Source organism: Mustelus asterias, chromosome 2, assembly GCF_964213995.1.
Source record: "Mustelus asterias chromosome 2, sMusAst1.hap1.1, whole genome shotgun sequence".
NCBI classification, from domain to species: Eukaryota; Metazoa; Chordata; class Chondrichthyes; order Carcharhiniformes; family Triakidae; genus Mustelus; species Mustelus asterias.
Genome location: NC_135802.1, coordinates 21,681,540 through 21,697,187, shown reverse-complemented (window position 1 = coordinate 21,697,187; position 15,648 = coordinate 21,681,540).

Below are 15,648 nucleotides of genomic sequence, written 5' to 3'. Positions count from 1 at the left end.
GAGCTAATTCATCACTCAAACCAATTGATCTCTCATCTCCCCGGGGGCCCGAGATATGTCCTGTGGGGCCCTGGCTTTTTTCAGCCTAGTTGATTTATCTAAAATGTTTTCTTCCTCCATCATGGTTTGCATATCCCCCGCTCAACAACCTCAGGATTTGCTTCATCTCTGATGGAGTTTTTAGTTGGTATTGGTGTGAAATACTTATTAAATAACAGTATCGATTTTGATCAGCAGCTATTAATTGGCAATTTTTTTCTCTTAGAGGACCCAACCCACTTTTATTGATTCATTTTTATTGATATATTTATAAATCCATTTCTGCTCATTTTGATGCTTTTTCATTTTATTCCTCATTAACTCATCAACCTCTATTTCTGCATTCTCTTTTCATTTTCGTTAAGATTTTGTGCCGACTGTGCTTTTTAAAAAATGTATTTTGATCATGTTTCTCTGCAGGATGTTTCAAACAGGCCTGAGCATTTTATTGGTGCCGTGTTGTCTGTAGCCGGTGTCCTTTAGTTCGGCTGAGGCAGTATCATTGATATCATGTTGATTTTAACCTGGACTAATGCAGTGTTCTGAGGTTTTAATGGTCCTTTGGGAATTGCTGACTGGAATTTGATTGAGGATGATTGACAGGTCAGGTGATATGCCTGGGGACAGTTTTTTTCCCACAGAAAAGTCCAGTTTTTAGTTTAGTTTCTCAGTTGCTGTGAGGAGCTGTTGGAATCAGGCAGTGTGTTTCTGTCTCTCTTTCTCTCTTTCTCTCTCCAGAGGCTTTTTGGAAAGTTCGAGGACTGGGAATCTTCAGAAATTTGATCCAACATTGAAAAGACCAATTCACAGAAGATGTTAAAAAGCTGAAAATTCAGCATCACGTGAGCATACTCGTTTCTGTGCCAAGTTTGGAGAAGGGTAGATATCTGTGGGATGTGTTTAACTTGGAACCACAGAGATAGCTAGCTGTTAGGAATTATACTGCGTCATGTTTGAGTTTGGTAATTGGTAAAAGTTATGCTAATTCTTTTTAATTATATCCTAACTGTGTTCTTAAATAAACTTTGCTTGATAAAAGCTTCCTAGTGGATCACTTGAATCATACCTGGAATGAAACGCTTTATGGTCACCTGTGCCAAAATCAAATGTAAAACTTACGGACTAGGTTAACTCCATAAAAGACCTTGGACTTTCTGGCCTGGGTCTTAACGATTTTTAATTGGTTTCTGACTTCCACATTTATCCATGGCACCCAGAAATTATTCATAGATGACTTCATTTTTAATGGAATACTCTTATTCTTTCCTTCTATATTTCAACCCACATTCTAGCCTCCATAAACTTGGGGCCATCAAAAGATTTGCTGCCAAGTGTGTCAAGACGCACCATTCCCTTATCACACCTGCCTTGGACGAGGGAAGTGCATGTACTATTGTCAAGTTTGTGAATGACACAAAAATACTTGGGAAGGCAAGTGTTGTGGATAATACAAAAAAATCTACAGAGGGATATAGACAGGTTAAGTGAGTGGGCAAACCTTGGCAGACGGAGTATAATAGAAGAAAATGTGAAGTTGTGCACTTTGGCAGGAAGAATAAAGGAGCTGAATATAATATGAATGGAGAAAGCTTGCCGGAAGCTGCTGTATAGAGGGATTTGGATGTCCTGATGCATAATCACAAAAAGCTAGAATGCAATTTTGGCCGGTAATAAGGAAGGCGAAGAGAACATTGGCTTTTATTTCAAAGGGAATGGAGTATAAAATTAGGGAAATCTTGCTAAAACTACACAAGACACTGGTTATACTACCAAAAGAGAAATGCTGGAAGATCTCAGCAGGTCTGGAAGCATCTGTACGGAGAGAAAAGAGCTTTGACAAAGGATCATCTGGACTCGAAACATCAGCTCTTTTCTCTCCTTACAGATGCTGCCAGACCTGTTTAGATCTTCCAGCATTTTCTCTTTTGGTTTCAGATTCCAGCATCCGCAGTAATTTGCTTTAATCCACTGGTTATATGACCCCTGGAATACTGTGAACAGTTTGGGCCCCTTATCTAAGGGAAAGATACACTGGCATTGGAGGCAGTTCAGAGAAGGTTCACAAGGTTGGTCCTGGACATGGAGGGATTTTCTTGTGAGGAGAGGTTGAGTAGGTTGGGCCTGGACTCATTAGAGTTTAGCAGAGTGAGAGGTGATCTTATTGAGACACATAGGATTCTCAGGGAGTTTAATAGGTTAGACGCTGAGAGGTTGTTTTCTCCTGTGGGCGAGTCATGGACCAGAGAGAATAATCTCAACATAAGGAGTCGCCCATTTCAGACAGAGATGAGGAAGAATTTCTTCTCTTAGACGGTGGTGAATCTATACCGCAGAGACCTGTAGAGGCTGGGTCATTAAGTATGTTCAAGGCTGAGAAAGACAGATCTTTAACCAGTAAGGGAATCAAGGGTTATGGGGATAAGGTGGGAAAGTGGAGTTGAGGATTATCATATAAAATCAGTCATGATCTAATTGAGTGGCGGTGGAGCAAACTCGATGGGCTGAATGGCCTTCTTCTGCTCTTGTGTCTTCTGGTCTGTGCTCTCTTTGATTAACATTGATTCCCATTCAAACAGCATCCTGATTTTAAAATTCCCAACCTTGTTCCCAATCTCTCCATGGCCTTGACTCTCCCTATCTCTGTAAGCTTCTTCAGCCCCACAATCCCTCGGGATTTCTGTGCTACTCCTATTCTTTTTTCTTGTGTGTCCCTGATTTTAATTGTTCTGCCATTGGTGGTCTTCAGTTGCCTTACCTCGTGCCCTGGAATCTCCTGCTCCAACCTTTTCACCTCTCTAGCTTGCTTGCCTCATTGAATATCATAGAATCCCGACCGTGCCGAAGAGGCCATTCGGCCCATCAAGTCTGCACTGACTCTCTGACAGAGCATCCTTCCCAGGCCCTAACCCCTACTCTATCCCATAACCCCATACATTTCGTCTGGCTAATCCATCTCTCCTACACATCCTGGGACACAAAGCGGCAATTTATCATGGCCAATCAACCTAACCCGCACATCTTTGGACTGTAGGAAGAAGCCAGAGAACCTGGAAGAAACCCACGCAGACATGGGGAAAATGTGCAAACTCCACACAGACAGACACCCAAGGCCGGAATCGAACCCAGGTCCCTGAAGCTGTGAGGCAACATTACTAACCACTATGCCACCATGCTGCACACAAGGCACTCCTTAAAGCCCACTTTAAGACGCGCCTTAAAACCTATCTCTGACCAAGCTTTTGGTCACCTGACCGACATCTCTTTATTTTCCTAGATGTAATGCTTTTTTTTTACAGTGCCTCTGTGGAAGCGCATTAGGATGTTTTATTATTTTAAAGGTGCTATGCCAATGTAAGTCGGTATTCTTTGTGTTGTTCTGAGATTCCTCTCTTGTAAATATTCCACTATTACTCTACAGTTCCATGTACTAAGACTCATTGAAACTTTGAACATTTATAGAGAGCTCACCAGGGTTAATGCTGAGAGGCTGCTTCCTCTGGCTGGGAAGTCTAGAACACAAGTCTAGAAAGTCCTGGTCTCAACATAGGGGGTCAGCAATACAGATATCAAGATAGGAATGTAGGAACAGGAGTTGGCCATTCAGCCCCTCGAGCCTGCTCCACCATTTAATTAGATCATGTCTGATCTTTTACCTCAGCACTATCTTCCCGCCCTATCACCACATCCCTCCTTGTCATTGGCATTGAGAAATCTATTGACTTCTGCTTTAAAATAAGGAGAAATATCTTTACAAAGGGGAATATGAATCTTTGAAAATCTCGATTCCAGATGGCTGCTCAGTCAATGGGGACTTTCAAGGCAGATTGATAGATTTTGGGAACTAGGTGATTGAGGATCTGGAGATAAGCCAATATTAAAAAATCAGCTCTGATCTCATTGAATGTTCTTGGGCTGTATGGCCAATTCTAGCTTCTATGTTATATTATGAATCCTCTATCATTAGATCTCCTGAATATGTCTCTAACTCCTTCTCATGGTCTGTGATTTTGAGCCTCAGCAATGTGAGTTGGTGAGACTTGCCACAGATGTTTATGCCCAAATCATTGAGATTCTAACAGCTTGCAGGAATGACACATTAATGTCCTTTCTTGCACTGGTTTTGGCTCAGTTAGGTTGTTTTCCTTTAAAGTTTTATTACATATGTACTAATAGGTGGCACTGAGGCTAGCACTGCTGCCTCATGGCGCCAGGGACCCAGGTTCGATTCCTGGCTTGGGTCACTGTCTGTACGGAGTCTGTACTTTCTCCCCATGTCTGTGTGGGTTTCCTTCGGGTGCTCTGGTTTCCACCCACAGTCCGAATGATGTGCTGGTTAGGTGCACTGACCGTGCTAAATTCTCCCTCAGTGTACCCGAACAGGCGCCGGAGTGTGGCGACTAGGGGATTTTCACAGTAACTTCATTGCAGTGTCAATGTAGGCCTACTTGTGACAGTAATAAATAAACATTAAACTTAACAAGATCAATTTGTGTTCTTAGCATTTATTTCCCCTTTTGTGCCAAATCCCCAATCTTGCCAAACTCGCAGTTATCGAGTATTTACTCTTCACTATTTTTAAAGGATTGTTGTCTCACACTGGCCTATATTTATTTGCGTGGTAGCCAGACCCAGAGTGTGGCAACTAAATTCCCTTTTAATCTTGACCAAATTTTCATATCTCACACATGTATATTCCTTCAATTTTCCTGAAGGTAGACCATCTTAATGCTTGATGGAGTAATATCTGGTTGAAAATATAAATGACTTTATTCCACTGACTGTCCAATTTATAGGACCATGAGATTCCTGACAGGTGGTTACTACAATTGATGTAAGCCTAGTACACTTACTAGTACAAAAATAGTCTTCCACGTAAACCCACTGCAATCAATGATTCAAGTGAGCTGAAAAGCACAATCTCTCCATATACTATCTTATTATGAGTGACAATGGTTCAGTTGGTGCGTTCTGGCTGTTCTCATGCAGAGATCAAAATAACCTTGCGAACTGCCTTTCTGAATTACTAGACACGGTCACCAGTATGGCTAATTGTTTGCAAGTCTGAGAGGAACAGGTTTTCGTCCTCGAGTTTCCTTCTTCAGCACCAACCAGAATCATAGAATCCTGACAGTGCAGAAAGAGGCCATTCGGCCCATCGAGCCTGCACCGACAACACTCCCACCCAGGCCCTATCCCTGTATTTCCCCTGTTAGTCACAAAAGCACAATTTATCATGGCCAATCCATCTAACCTGCACATCCTTGGAGTGTGGAAGGAAACTGGAGCACCCGGAGAAAACCCACGTAGACAGGGGAGAACATGCAGACTCCACATAGACAATCAGTCACCTGAGGCCGGAATTGAATCCCGGTTCTTGGCACTGTGAGGCAGCAGTGCATGCCACCGTGCCACTGAAGTCTGATCCAAAAATGTGCCACTGTTTTCTTTGTTTTGCCTAAGAATGCTTCTAATCTCATCAGAATATGGCCAAACTTAAACTAGCTGTATATGGACATAAATCAGTTGAAACATTTGTAGAATTGCCAAATCCACATGAGGATATATTTCTTCCTCAAGTTGGCGGCACGGTAGCAAAGTGGTTAGCACTGCTGCCTCTTAGCACCAGGGGTCCGGATTTGATTCCGGCCTTGGGTCACTGTCTGTGCGGAGTCTGCACATTCCCCCCATGTCTGCGTGGGTTTCCTCCGGGTGCTCCGGTTTCCTCCCACATTCCAAAGATGTGCAGGTTAGATGGATTGGTCATGGTAAATGTGTGGAATGGTGGGGATAGGGTGAAGGGGAGGGCCTGGGTGGGGTTGGCTGCCCTTTCAGAGTCGGTGCAGACTCGATGGGCCAGATGACCTCTTACTGCACGGTATGAATTCGATGGTAAGTCCTAAACTTTAAGGGAGCAATTGTTTGGCTAGTTGTGATGAGCCTTTGCAAAATATGAAACCGATATTTTAACAATGTGTATCATAGCAATCAGGACAATAAATAAACAGGAAATCTCAGCAATGGAAACAGTTACAAGAATCATTGCGAAAGAAAGGTCTTATAAAAGCGAAAGGAAATTGGGGAACTAATTGGTGAGCATCCTATTCCATTAGGTATTTAATTAGCTCTCAACCATACTTGCATTTGGAGAGGCTCAGGGAATACAGAATTAGTTGGTGTAAACAAATGTTACATAAAGTAATCAGCCTTTTTTTCACTTTAGCATCGCAGGATCTAGCTTTGAATCCAGTATTGAGATTTTGTTGCATTGTGGTATATAGAAAGTGAATTGTTCTGCTGATGGTATAAGGTCCATTTAATCCCCTGGCTGGATATAGGGGGGTCCGAGAGGCATTTTCCGCAGCTCTTTCCCCCTTTTCTGTCCCTGGGTTTGCCTCTGGCTCTTTGCCTCCCCGATGTAGCTTACATGGCTGCAACTGGAGGAGGGGCTGGAGGAATGATGTGGAGATGCTGGCATTGGACTGGGAAGGACACAGTAAGGGCATTGTCTGTCAAGGGCATTGATCTTCGGGTAAGCGTTCTCCGAGGCAGCCTTCAAGACATACAACAACGCAGAATCACCATGCAGAAACTGATAGCCAAGTTCCGCACCAATGAGGACAGTCTCAACGGGGATCTTGGGTCATGTCACACTATCTGTAACCCCCATAACTTGCCTGGGCTTGCAAAATCTCACTAACAGTCCTGGCTTGAGACAATTCACACCTCTTTAACCCTCTCTCCACTCGCATTGTCTGCACCTGTAAAGACTTGATTACCTGTTAAAACTCGCATTCCAACAATTATCTTGTAATTGAAGTCTCTGTCTATATATGCCCTGTTGGTGAGCCCAATGCTTCACTCACCTGATGAAGGAGCAGCGTTCCGAAAGCTCGTGATCCCAAATAAACCTGTTGGATTTTAACCTGGTGTTGTGAGACTTCTTACTGAGCTGGAGGAAGATCGGTGCTTTATGGGTGCCGAGTGTGTCTCTGGGTGCTCCAGCCATCATGAGAGTGGGGCAGCACTGGAGGAACAGGTGGTCTTCTCCTGTCCGCCATTCACGTATGTTCAGTTCACTGGCAGCAACAATTGTGAATACGGTTGACACAACAAGATGGCTGACCCAGGGATCGCAACCTCGGCCTGGTGAAAGTGGGTGATAGTAGAGTTGGAAAGGAGAAAGTGGTGGGATTCACTGCCCTGGACTCGTGACTTGCATTGGTCATGGTCGTCATTTTAACCGTCTACTGGACAGAATAGTCACTATGATCATTGTATTCACTAAAACAAAATCACAGGAACAGCAGATGAAGCCCAAAATCTGGAATCAAAAGTCATAGGATCATAAAGTCCCAATAATCCCATCCAGGCCCTATCCCCATGACCCCCAAGTATTTACCCTGCTGATCCCCCTGACACTAAGGAGCAATCAAGCATGGCCAATCCACTAAACCCGCACATCCTGCATGGGAGGAAACCGGAGCACCCAGAGGAAACCCACGCAGATACGGGGAGAACGTGCAGACTGCGCACGTACAGTCACCTGAGGCTGAACGTGAACCCGGGACCCTGGCACTGAGAGGCACTGTGCCACCGTGCTGCCCTAAGTCTAATGATGACCATGAAATCATTGTCGGTTGTTGTAAAAACCCATCTGGTTCACCGATTTTTACAACTTTTACAGATGCACCATAGAAAGCATTCTTTCTGGTTGTATCACAGCTTGGTATGGTTCCTGCTCTGCCCAAGACTGCAAGGAACTACAAAGGGTCGTGAATGTAACCCAATCCATCATGCAAACCAGCCTCCCATCCATTGGCTCTGTCTATACTTCCCTCTGCCTCGGCAAAGCAGCGAGCATAATTAAGGACCCCACGTACCCCGGACATTCTCTCTTCCACCTTCCTCTGTCGGGAAAAAGATACAAAAGTCTGAGGTCACATACCAACCGACTCAAGAACAGCTTCTTCCCTGCTGCTGTCAGACTTTTGAATGGACCTACCTTGCATTAAGTTGATCTTTCTCTACACTCTAGCTATGACTGTAACACTACATTCTGCACTCTCTCGTTTCCTTTTCTATGAACGGTATGCTTTGTCTATAGCGTGCAAAAAACAATGCTTTTCACTGTATGTTAATATATGTGACAATAAATCAAATCAAATCATCCATTGACTCTGTCTACACTTCCTGCTGCCTCGGAAAAGCAGCCAGCATAATTAAGGACCCCACGCACCCCGGACATACTCTCTTCCATTGGGAAAAAGATATAAAAGTCTGAGGTCAAGTACCAACCGACTCAAGAACAGCTTCTGTTCCTTGCTGCCATCAGACTTTTGAATGGACCTACCTCACACTAAGTTGATCTTTCTCTACACCCTAGCTATGACTGTAACACTACATTCTGCATTCTCACCTTTCCTTCTCTATGAACGGTACGCTTTCTCTGTATAGCGTGCAAGAAACAATACTTTTCACTGTATGTTAATCTGTGCTGTACTGTTCTATGTTCTATGTTCACATGACAATAATAAATCAAATCAAATCAAATCGATGCCCTTTAGGGAAGGGAAAGATATTGACTATCTAGCTGATCTATGCCCCTCATTATCTTATAGACCTCAAAATCAAATCAATGGATTAGATCTTCAGGCTCCTACGCTCCAGAGAAAAAAACCTCAGTCTATCCAGTCTCTCCTTATAACTCAAACCATCAAGTCCCGGTAGCATCCTAGCATCCTCCAGTGACTGGACTGTGCTACGCCACCTGCGGCTGCGGGTGGGTAGAGCCTCAACTGGGTGATCTAGCATTCATCCAAACTTACTGACCAAAGGTTTCCCGTCCTGCCCGCCGTGGGAATCATAGTGGGCGAGACAGAAAATTCGACGCACCATTTAAAGGTCCGTTGAGCTCGGCTGGGAAATTTCCCATCTTGGAGTGCATGCGGCCGGAAAATCCCACCCATAGTTTATTCACAAGAAGGCCACCAGTTAAGACAGGCGGGATCCCCCACTCCCCCAGCCCAAATGGATTGCCACAGGTTGCACATTGCTTCTAGTATGTGCGTAACCGTGCCGCTCTGCATGCCAAATTCCAGTGTGCCATCCCACTGGCGCTTTGCAATCAAATATTACAAATAGTCAAGAAAAATATGTACCTGGAATTAAGCTCTTGAAAATTTAATGTGCGTCTTTATAGTTTCTATTTGCGGAGGTTTATTTGTTCAGCTAGAATGCAGAAATGATGCGTCCCCTGGCATTAATCTATGTAGGTTTATGATCAAAGTTATGACAATGACAAGGCCCTCAGTAAAGGCAATCTTCACAAATGGGTACACATTAAATCAATGGATTAGATCTTCAGGCAGTAGAGACTTGGCACCAGCTCCAGGGAATCTCAAAATGAATTGCACTCTTAAATGGGAAGGAAATTCGGGTGTGTTTTCCTTCAAAATCCTTACCCTTTTGTTACAGCAGCATAGTTGTATACACCCCATCTGTGTTTTGTCAATGTTTTAGGAATAGCACCAATGTTCTTAATTCAGAGGGAACTGTGAGAGGAAACCCGAGCACCCAGAGGAAACCCATGCAGACATGGGGAGAATGTGCAGATTCCGCACAGACAGTGACCCAAGCCGGGAACAAATCCGGGTCCCTGGCGCTGTGAGGCAGCAGGGCTAACCACTGTGCCACAGTGGAAAGATCGGATAGATTGGAAAGGCTGGAGTTGTTCTGCTCAGAACAGAGGAGGCTGAGGTGAGATTTAATGGAGATATACAAAATAGTGGGGGGCCTGGATAGATTGGATAGGAAGGCTTACTTACTTTAATGGAGAGGTCAGCGATTCAGAGGCATAAATTTAAAGTGATTGCGGAAAGGTTTTTTTTACCCAGAGGTTTGTGGGGGATCTGGAACTCACTGCCTGAAAGAGTGGGACAGACAGAAACCTTCAATCATTTCTAAGGTACCTGGATATTCACCTCGAGCACTGTAACCTGCAGAGCTGCGGGTCAAATGCTGGAAAGTGCGATTAGGTGGAGTAGCTTGTTTATCAGCCCATCTAAATATTATTCTGTGCCATAAACTTTCTACGATTCTATGGTTCAGTTATTCCAGCCCTTGCAGGTTTGAGGGGGCAAAATTTTCCAGTTCCATCCCCGCCCCCCCGCACTCTGCCGTGGCTTTAATGGTGGGCTGGGGGGAGAGGAGGGGAGGGAAAATATTGGGTAGGATTTTACAGCCTCGCTTAGGCGAGACCGGAAATTCCTGCCCGAGGTCAACGGAGATTTCCGTTGTGTCAGGAGCTGAAAAATTGGTTTCCTGCCAGCACAGAATGGCAGCAGGAAATGACACCCTCACCCAAAGGCTGGCATGAAACCGCTTTGCAAGCCAATCACCCATGCCGCCAGTGTGTTGTCCGGAACATGTCTGGAACAATGCGGCACGTAAATGCCGGACTTGGCTGCAAGAAGGCCTGAGTGGGGCAGCTCGTGGAGATTGGAGGGTAAGATGGAGGCCTCTAGTGACAGGACTGTGGAACGCCACCTACAGCCCAGGGTGGGTGGAGCCTTAACCAGGTGAACTAGAAGCCGCAGCAGCTTCCCAGAGGTCAATCTTCAAAATTCAACGGTGGGTCAGTTGATGACCAAGGCGCAACAGTGGCACAGTGGTTAGCACTGCTATGTCACAGCGCCAGGGACCCGGGTTCAATTCTGGCTCGGGTCACTGTCTGTGTGGAGTTTGCACGTCCTTCCCGTGTCTGCGTGGGTTTCCTCCTGATTCTCTGGTTTCCTCCCACAGTCCAAAGATGTACGGATGAGGTTGATTGGCCATGATAAATTGATCCTTCGTGTTAAGGGGACTAACAGGGCAAAGGTATGGGATTACGGGGATAGGGTCTGGGGGGTCTGTGGTTGGCGCAGGCTTGATGGGCCAAATGGCCTCCTTCTGCACTGTAGAGATTCTATGATCCTATGAAATATGGTGCCCAGATATGACGGCGGAGCACAAACCACCCAGCCCGCCCTCTCTCCCACGCAAAAAGTCAGGAGACCTCCAACGGGGTAATTAATTAGGGCAGCTTTGCACGATATTGCGCAAACTCCCACCAACCTCCGCAGCGCAGAAATCTTCCCACCCCTGTCACAGGACTTAGTCCCGGAATGGAGAATTCTGCCCTCGGGGCCGCAGCACGATTAGAAGCGGAGGAACTGAGGTGGGTTTGTTAAGTTGGTGATCGATAGAAAGGAGGAGGTCTGTGGAGAGTTTGGAAACCAATTTTATCGCCCGGAAAATCTTACACCATGGCCAAGAACTCATCCATCCAACACTGACATCCCCCCAGCAGAGCTGTTTCTCAAGGTCCCAGCATGGGAAAGGGAGCAGTGTGCATTAATACTGAAATCATTGAATCATAGAATCCCAACAGTACAGAAGGAGGCCATTCGGCCCATCGAGCCTGCACCGACCACAATCCCACCCAGGCCCTATTCCCACAACCCACATTTTACCCTGCTAATCTCCCTGACACTAGGGTCAATTTAGCATGGCCAATCAACCTACCCCGCACATCTTTGGACTGAGATACTGAAATACTGAGTAGGCCGGAGATCCAGACTAATGCCTTGGTGATCTGAGTTCCAATCGCAGCATAGCAGCTGTGGAATTTTCATTTGGATTAACCTTGAGTGAAATGTTACCCTCATTTAATAAGGGCCATGAAATCACGGGATTAATCGTCGAGTTTATGGTGCAGAGGAGGCCCCTCAGCCCATTGAGTCTGCACCAAACAAAACCCACACTAAATCGATACTCATCCCACTTTCTAGCATTTGACCCATAGTCTTCAATGTTATAACATTTCAAGTGCTCATCCAGGTACTTTTTAAAGCTTGTGAGGTTTTTCTGGATTGTCAGAAGAATAAATCTACTTCGCAAATGTTCTTTTTGGGAGAGGGGAGAAGGGGTGAGATCGGCCATTACCCACCATGGCCTGCACAACACCTTCAGATCTACACAAGGTGGCTGACACTTGACTGCCCCCTGAAATTGCCTGATCAGCCATTATGTTTGAAGGGTACTTAGGAACATGTCATCGAAGCATAAAAACATAGAAGATAGGAGCAGGAGGAGGCCATTCAGCCCTTCGAGCCTGCTCCGCCATTTGTTATGATCATGGCTGATCATCCAACACAATAGGATGCAAGACTGGGCAGACAAGTGGCAGATGGGCTTCAACCCAGATAAATGCGTCGTGGTCCATTTTGGTAGGTCAAATGGGATGAAGGAGTACAATATAAAGGGAAAGACTCTTAGTACGGTAGAGGATCAGAAGGACCTTGGGGTCCGGGTCCATAGGACTCTGAAATCGGCCCCGCAGGTGGAGGAGGAGGTGGTTAAGAAGGCGTATGGTGTGCTGGCCTTTATCAATCGAGGGATTGAGTTTAGGAGTCCGGGGATATTGATGCAGCTATATAAGACCCTCGTCAGACCCCACTTGGAGTACTGTGCTCAGTTCTGGTCGCCTCACTACAGGAAGGATGTGGAAAAGATTGAAAGGGTGCAGAGGAGATTTACAAGGATGTTGCCTGGATTGAGTGGCATGCTTTATGAGGATAGGTTGAGGGAGCTCGGTCTTTTCTCCTTGGAGAGACGAAGGATGAGAGGAGACCTAATAGAGGTGTATAAGATGTTGAGAGGCATAGATCGGGTGGACTCTCAGAGGCTTTTTCCCAGGGTGGAAATGTCTGCTACGAGAGGAAACAGGTTTAGGGGTAGGTACAGGCGAGATGTTAGGGGTAAGTCTTTCACACAGAGGGTGGTGGGCGAGTGGAATCGGCTGCCGTCAGTGGTGGTGGAGGCGAACTCAATAGGGTCTTTTAAGAGACTCCTGGATGAGTACATGGAGCGTAATAGGATGGAGGGTTATAGGTAGGTCTAGAAGGTAGGGATGTGTTCGGCACAACTTGTGGGCCGAAGGGCCTGTTTGTGCTGTAGTTTTTCTATGTTTCTATGTTTCTAAAATAGCCTAATCCTGCTTTTTCCCCATAACCTTTGATCCCATTCGCCCCAAGTGCTATATCCAGCCGCCTCTTGAATACATTCAATGTTTCGGCATCAACTACTTCCTGTGGTAATGAATTCCACAGGCTCACCACTCTTTGGGTGAAGAAATGTCTCCTCACCTCTATCCTAAATGGTCTACCCTGAATCTTCAGACTGTGACCCCTGGTTCTGGACTCCCCCACCATCGGGAACATCCTCCCTGCATCTACCCTGTCTAGTCCTGTTAGAATTTTATAAGTCTCTATGAGATTCCCTCTTATTCATCTGAACTCCAGCGAAAACAATCCTAACCTAGTCAATCTCTCCTCACATATCAGTCCCACCATCCCTGGAATCAGCCTGGTAAACCTTCGCTGCACTCCCTCGAGAGCAAGAACATCCTTCCTCAGAAAAGGAGACCAAAACTGCACATAATACTCTCGGTGTGGCTTCACCAAGGCCCTGTATAATTGCAACAACACATCCCTGCTCCTGTACACGAAACCTCTCACAATGAAGGCGAACAAACCATTTGCCTTCTTTACCGCCTGTTGCACCTGCATGCTTACCTTCAGTGACTGGTGCACAAGGACACCCAGGTCCCGCTGCACACTCCCCCCTCCCAATTTCCCTCTACCAATAATAAATGCTGGCCATGCTAATGAGGCCCGCATCCTATTGATGACAAGAAGGCTCTGGCAGGTGAGGACCTAGAAATGATCATTGTCACGGAAGAGGTAGTGTTGGACAAGCTAATGGGGCTAAAGGTAGACAAGTCTCCTGGTCCTGGTGGAATGCATCCCAGGGTACTAAAAGAGATGGCGGGGGAAATAGCAAATACATGAGTGGTAATTTACCAAAATTCGCTGGACTCTGGGGTGGTTCCCACAGATTGGAATCTGTGATGCAACGAATCAAAAAGGAGGTAGACAAAAGGCGGGTAACTATAGGCCGGTTAGCTTAACTTCTGTAGTAGGGAAAATGCTTGAATCTATGATCAAGGAAGAAATAGCGAGACATCTGGATATAAATTGTCCCATTGGTAAGACGCAGCATTGGTTCATGAAGGGAAGGTCATGTTTGACTAATTTGGTGGAATTCTTTGAGAACGTTACATGTGTAGTGGACAATGGGGAACCTGTGGATGTGGCGTACCTGGATTTCCAGAAGGCATTTGACAAGGTGCTGCACCAAAGACTGCTACATAAGATAAAGGTGTACAGTGTTTCGGGTAATGTATTAGCATGGATAGAGGATTGGTTAACTGACAGAAAGCAAAAAGTGGGGTAAATGGGTGTTTTTCTGGTTGGCGATCAGTGGCTAGTGGTGTGCCTCAGGGATCAGTGTTGGGACTGCAATTGTTTATGATTTACACCGATGATTTGGAGTTGGGGACCAAGTGTAGTGTGTCAAAATTCGCAGATAACACTAAGATGGGTGACAGAGCAAAGTGTGCACAGGATCCTGAAAGTCTACAAAGGGATATAGATAGTCTAAGTGAGTGGGCGAGGGTCTGGCAGATGGAGTACAATGTTGGTAAATGTGAGGTCATCCATTTTGGTAGGAATAACAACAAAATGGACTTTTATTTAAATGGTAAAAAATTGCAGCATGTTGCTGTGCAGAGGGACCTGGGTGTCCTTGTGCAGGAATCTCAAGGAGTTGGTTTGCAGGTGCAGCAGGTAATTAAGAAGGCAAATGGAATTTTGTCCTTCATTGCGAGAGGGAAGGAGTTTAAAAACAGCAAGATATATAAGGTGCTGGTGAGGCCACACCTAGAGTACTGTGTACAGTTTTCGTCTACATATTGAGAAAGGATATACTGGCACTGGAGTGGGTGCAGAGGAGATTCACTAGGTTGATTCCGGAGTTGAGTGGGTTGGCTTATGAGGAGAGACCGAGTAGACTGGGGTTATACTCACTGGAATTCAGAAGAATGAGGGGAGATCTTATAGAAACATATAAGATTATGAAGGGAATAGATAAGATAGAAGTAAGGAAGTTGTTTCCACTGGCGGGTGAAACTAGAACAAGTGGGCATGGCCTCAAAATAAGAGGGAGCAGATTTAGGACTGAGTTGAGGAGGAACTTCTTCACACAAAGGGTTGTGAATCTGTGGAATTCCCTGCTCAGTGAAGCAGTTGAGGCTACCTCATTGAATGTTTTTAAGGCAAGGATAGATAAATTTTTGAACAGTAAAGGAATTAAGGGTTATGGTGAGTAAGTGGAGCTGAGTCCACGAAAAGATCAGCCATGATCTTATTGAATGGCGGAGCAGGCTCGAGGGGCCGGATGGCCTACTCCTGCTCCTAGTTCTTATGTTCTAAGGATGAATAACAAAAATGCGGCAGGCAGGAAATATGCGCATATTTCTGGCTGGAAGTGCAGCATCCATCATTTTGGATGAGATGGATGTGCCAAATCTGGATTATGTTGACGGGCAGAATAATCGATTTGAATTAGTGGTGTCCTGCAAGATGGACAGGGTAATTACCGACTGCAGAATCGGCACATACTAAATTTGCATGTACCATACAGCATGATGTCAAAAGACAAGAAGATGCC